Genomic DNA, 6,367 nt, shown 5'->3' on the forward strand with positions numbered 1-6,367 from the left:
CGGCACGGCCTCGGCCCGCATGCCTTGCTACGGCGTCGCCCAACATGCCATGCCACGGCCTCGGCCCGCATGCCATGCCACGGCCTCGGCCCGCATGACATGCCACGGCCTCGGACCGCATGCCTTGCTACGGCGTCGTCCAATATGCCATGCCACGGCCTCGGCCCGCATGCCATGCCACGGCCTCGGCCCGCATGCCATGCCACGGCCTCGGCCCGCATGCCTTGCTGCGGCGTTGCCCAACATGCCATGCCACGGCCTCGGCCCGCATGCCTTGCCACCGCGTTGCCCAGCATGCCATGCCACCGCGTTGCCCGGCGTGCCATGCCTTAGCCTTGGCCAACATGTCGAGCCACGGCCTCGGCCCGCATGCCATGCCATGCCACGGCCCGCATGTCTTGCCACGGCGTGGCCAAACATGCCATGCCACGGCCTCGGCCCGCATGACGTGCCACGGCCTCGGCCCGCATGCCTTGCTACGGCGTCGCCCAACATGCCTTGCCACGGCCTCGGCCCGCATGCCATGCCACGGCCTCGGCCCGCATGACATGCCACGGCCTCGGCCAGCATGCCTTGCCACGACGCCGCCCAACTTGCCATGCCACGGCCTCGGCCCGCATGCCATGCCACGGCCTCGGCCCGCATGACATGCCACGGCCTCGGCCCGCATGCCTTGCTACGGCGTCGCCCAACATGCCATGCCACGGCCTCGGCCCGCATGCCATGCCACGGCCTCGGCCCGCATGACATGCCACGGCCTCGGACCGCATGCCTTGCTACGGCGTCGCCCAACATGCCATGCCACGGCCTCGGCCCGCATGCCACGGCACGGCCTCGGCCCGCATGCCTTGCTACGGCGTCGCCCAACATGCCATGCCACGGCCTCGGCCCGCATGACATGCCACGGCCTCGGACCGCATGCCTTGCTACGGCGTCGCCCAACATGCCATGCCACGGCCTCGGCCCGCACGCCACGGCACGGCCTCGGCCTGCATGCCTTGCTACGGCGTCGCCCAACATGCCATGCCACGGCCTCGGCCCGCATGCCATGCCACGGCCTCGGCCCGCATGACATGCCACGGCCTCGGACCGCATGCCTTGCTACGGCGTCGCCCAACATGCCATGCCACGGCCTCGGCCCGCATGCCATGCCACGGCCTCGGCCCGCATGACATGCCACGGCCTCGGACCGCATGCCTTGCTACGGCGTCGCCCAACATGCCATGCCACGGCCTCGGCCCGCATGCCATGCCACGGCCTCGGCCCGCATGACATGCCACGGCCTCGGCCCGCATGCCTTGCTACGGCGTCGCCCAACATGCCTTGCCACGGCCTCGGCCCGCATGCCATGCCACGGCCTCGGCCCGCATGCCTTGCCACGACGTCGCCCAACTTGCCATGCCACGGCCTCGGCCCGCATGCCATGCCACGGCCTCGGCGCGCATGACATGCCACGGCCTCGGCCCGCATGCCATGCTACGGCGTCGCCCAACATGCCATGCCACGGCCTCGGCCCGCATGCCATGCCACGGCCTCGGCCCGCATGACAGGCCACGGCCTCGGACCGCATGCCTTGCTACGGCGTCGCCCAACATGCCATGCCACGGCCTCGGCCCGCATGCCATGCCACGGCCTCGGCCCGCATGCCACGGCACGGCCTCGGCCCGCATGCCTTGCTACGGCGTCGCCCAACATGCCATGCCACGGCCTCGGCCCGCATGCCATGCCACGGCCTCGGCCCGCATGACATGCCACGGCCTCGGACCGCATGCCTTGCTACGGCGTCGCCCAACATGCCATGCCACAGCCTCGGCCCGCATGCCGTGCCACGGCCTCGGCCTCGGCCCGCATGCCTTGCTACGACGTTGGCCAACATGCCATGCCACGGCCCCGGCCCGCATCCCATGCCACCGCGTTGCCCGGCGTGCCATGCCTTAGCCTTGGCCAACATGTCGTGCCACGGCCTCGGCCCGCATGCCATGCCATGCCACGGCCCTCATGTCTTGCCACGGCGTTGCCAAACATGCCATGCCACGGCCTCGGCCCGCATGCCTTGCTACGGCGTCGCCCAACATGCCATGACATGCCACGGCCTCGGCCCGCATGCCTTGCTACGGCGTCGCCCAACATGCCATGCCACGGCCTCGGCCCGCATGCCATGCCACGGCCTCGGCCCGCATGCCTTGCGACGGCGTCGCCCAACATGCCATGCCACGGCCTCTGCCCGCATGCCATGCCACGGCCTCGGCCCGCGTGACATGCCACGGCCTCGGCCCGCATGCCTTGCCACGACGTCGCCCAACTTGCCATGCCACGGCCTCGGCCCGCATGCCATGCCACGGCCTCGGCTCGCATGACATGCCACGGCCTCGGCCCGCATGCCTTGCTACGGCGTCGCCCAACATGCCATGCCACGGCCTCGGCCCGCATGCCATGCCATGGCCTCGGCCCGCATGACATGCCACGGCCTCGGACCGCATGCCTTGCTACGGCGTCGCCCAACATGCCATGCCACGGCCCCGGCCCGCATGCCTTGCCACCGCGTTGCCCGGCGTGCCATGCCACCGCGTTGCCCGGCGTGCCATGCCTTAGCCTTGGCCAACATGTCGTGCCACGGCCTCGGCCCGCATGCCATGCCATGCCACGGCCCGCATGTCTTGCCACGGCGTTGCCAAACATGCCATGCCACGGCCTCGGCCCGCATGCCTTGCCACGGCCTCGGCCAACATGCCATGCCACGGCCTCGGCCCGCATGCCATGCCACGGCCTCGGCCCGCATGACATGCCACGGCCTCGGCCCGCATGCCTTGCTACGGCGTCGCCCAACATGCCATGCCACGGCCTCGGCCCGCATGCCATGCCACGGCCTCGGCCCGCATGCCCTTCTACGGCGTTGCCCAACATGCCATGCCACGGCCTCGGCCCGCATGCCTTGCCACCGCGTTGCCCAGCATGCCATGCCACCGCGTTGCCCGGCGTGCCATGCCTTAGCCTTGGCCAACATGTCGTGCCACGGCCTCGGCCCGCATGCCATGCCACGGCCTCGGCCCGCATGTCTTGCCACGGCGTTGCCCAACATGCCATGCCACGGCCTCGGCCCCCATGCCTTGCCACCGCGCTGCCCAGCATGCCAATGCACCGCGTTGCCCGGCGTGCCATGCCTTAGCCTTGGCCAACATGCCACGCCACGGCCTCGGCCCGCATGGCTTGCCAGGGCGTTGCCCAACATGCCATGCCACGGCCTCGGCCCGCATGTCTTGCCACGGCGTTGCCCAACATGCCATGCCATGCCACGCCACGGCCTCGGCCCGCATGCCATGCCACGGCCTCGGCCCGCATGCCATGCCATGCCACGGCCTCGGCCCGCATGCCATGCCACGGCCTCGGCCAGCATGCCATGCCAAGGCCTCGGCCCGCATGCCTTGCCACGGCGTTGCCCAGCATGCCATGCCACCGCGTTGCCCAACGGGCCGTGCCGCGGCCTCGGCCCGCATGCCTTGCGACTGCCTTGGCCAGCGTGCCATGCCACAGCGTGCCATGCCTTAGCCTTGGCCTACATGCCATGCCACTGCCTTGGCCAGCATGTCGTGCCACCGCCACGGCCAGCATGCCATGCCGGTCCGTTGCCCAGCATGCCACGGCCGTGGCGGCATGGCAAGCCACGGCCTCGGCCAGCATGCCATGCCACGGCCTCGGCCAGCATGCCATGGCACTGTCTTGGTCAGCATGCCATGCCATGGCACCGCCTTGTCCAGCACGCCGTGCCGCAGCGTTGGCCAGCATGCCTTGGCCGGCATGCCATGCCAATGCCTTGGGCCAACATGGCGTGCCACGGGCTGGGCCATGCCGGTCCGTTGCCCGGCATGCCACGGCCGTGGCGGCATGGCAAGCCACGGCCTCGGCCAGCATGCCATGCCCCGGCCTCGCCCAGCATGCCATGGCACGGTCTTGGTCAGCATGCCATGCCATGGCACCGCCTTGTGCAGCGTTGGCCAGCATGCCTTGGCCGGCATGCCATGCCAATGCCTTGGGCCAACATGGCGTGCCACGGGCTGGGCGAGCACGGCATGCCACGGGCTGGGCGAGCATGCCACGCCACGGCCTTGGCTAGCAGCAAGGCATGCCACGGCCTCGGCGAGCATGCCATGCCATGCCAAGGCCAAGGCCAAAGCCAAGGCCAAGTGTCACGGCCTTGGAATTTCTGAACCAACCCTCAGTCTTTCCAAGCCAACCGTGCGGCCTTAGATGCTTGTAGCACGCGTTGCTTGCACCTAAGTAAGCCTTTTGTGGAAGGGAGCTAGGGGATTGTACACACACAAGAGAGACTTGGAGAATATTAGCTTTGTATTACACTAGAGAGAAAGCTTACAACTTGGATCTACTTCTTAGTTCTTGGTTCTTCGTTGTTAGGTTGGCCAAATGAGGGCCTCCCCTTTATATGGCCTTACATAGAATATTCTAGAGCTACTATGGTGGAGAGTGTTCTAGACACTTCCACCTATTACATCTAATAGACTATTCTAGAACTATATGGATGGAGGGGATTCTAGATCCTTCCCTCATCCTCACAAAGAGCCTATTCTAGAACATACATACAATGCTTTATACTATTCTAGAGACTTCTAGGCAATTCTCCCATAGCCTTTATTCTAGAGAGTTCCAGAACTCTCTAGCATTCTTTGTGGTCTTCATCATTTCTCAAGTCTTCCAGGAGCTTCCAAGCCATTCCAGTAGTCTCTTTTTCTTGAGATTTCCTCCTGTTGGATACTTTGGCCTGGTCACGTTGGCGGGTCGTGACATTCTCCCCCACCTATGCTCGCGACGCCGTCGTCGCGTCTCCTTCTTTGAAGTCGCAGGTTCTCTCCTTGACTTGCGCCTTCTTGGTTTTCCTTTGTTCACCGTTGGCACCATGTATGGACCCCCGTCCATAATGCACCAAGTGTTGTCACGAGGCAACATCGCCTTGTTGAACTCTCGCGGTAACTCGATCTCCAGCACCACGCCATGGTCATTGGCTTCTTCGCGCCACTCACCAAGGTGCAACTCAACCCCTTGAGCCAAGCCCTCCACGGACTTTACCTTGGTGTTTTCCACCTTCATCAATCCTTGACCCCCGTCAAGGTTCGGATCAACCCGCTTGGCCTCTTCCGCATTGATGAAGTTGGGCGACGCTCCCGTGTCGACCATGACTTGGGTTGCCTCCCCATCGACCTTGCCCTCTACGTACATCAATCCCTTATCCCCTTGGGTTGATGCAGTAGGCTTTGCTTCAAGCAGTTGCAGAGATCCCATGCAAGACTGCTCTTCCCTTTCTTGCTCCTCCAGCTTTGCAATGAGACTCCTCCTCTTAGGACAATCTCTTGCCCAATGTAGCTCATCGCAAAGGAAGCAGTTATCCCTTGGCTTCATATCCTTAGCCCACTTTGCCCATTTGCCCAAATTTGCAGCAATCTCCCCTCCGCGGTGCTCCTCTGTGCGAGTTACTCCCGACATAGTGCCCTTCCGTCCACAAGTCACGACGCCTTCGTAACCTGCTCTGATACCAACTAGTTACAACGCCTTTGTAACCTTGGCTCTGATACCAACTAGTTACAACGCCTTTGTAACCTTGGCTCTGATACCAACTGTCACGGCCTTGGAATTTCTGAACCAACCCTCAGTCTTTCCAAGCCAACCGTGCGGCCTTAGATGCTTGTAGCACGCGTTGCTTGCACCTAAGTAAGCCTTTTGTGGAAGGGAGCTAGGGGATTGTACACACACAAGAGAGACTTGGAGAATATTAGCTTTGTATTACACTAGAGAGAAAGCTTACAACTTGGATCTACTTCTTAGTTCTTGGTTCTTCGTTGTTAGGTTGGCCAAATGAGGGCCTCCCCTTTATATGGCCTTACATAGAATATTCTAGAGCTACTATGGTGGAGAGTGTTCTAGACACTTCCACCTATTACATCTAATAGACTATTCTAGAACTATATGGATGGAGGGGATTCTAGATCCTTCCCTCATCCTCACAAAGAGCCTATTCTAGAACATACATACAATGCTTTATACTATTCTAGAGACTTCTAGGCAATTCTCCCATAGCCTTTATTCTAGAGAGTTCCAGAACTCTCTAGCATTCTTTGTGGTCTTCATCATTTCTCAAGTCTTCCAGGAGCTTCCAAGCCATTCCAGTAGTCTCTTTTTCTTGAGATTTCCTCCTGTTGGATACTTTGGCCTGGTCACGTTGGCGGGTCGTGACACAAGGCAGTGGGCAAGGCCAAGTCCCTGTGCAAGGCATGGCCAAGGCCAAGGCAATGGCCAAGGCCGCGGGCAAAGGCCAAGGCCAAGGCCAAGGCCATGGCGTGCCACCGCCTCGATCGATCTT

The sequence above is a fragment of the Camellia sinensis genome, chromosome 6 (genome assembly GCF_055761805.1).
Source record: "Camellia sinensis isolate YWXY chromosome 6, ASM5576180v1, whole genome shotgun sequence".
NCBI lineage: Eukaryota > Viridiplantae > Streptophyta > Magnoliopsida > Ericales > Theaceae > Camellia > Camellia sinensis.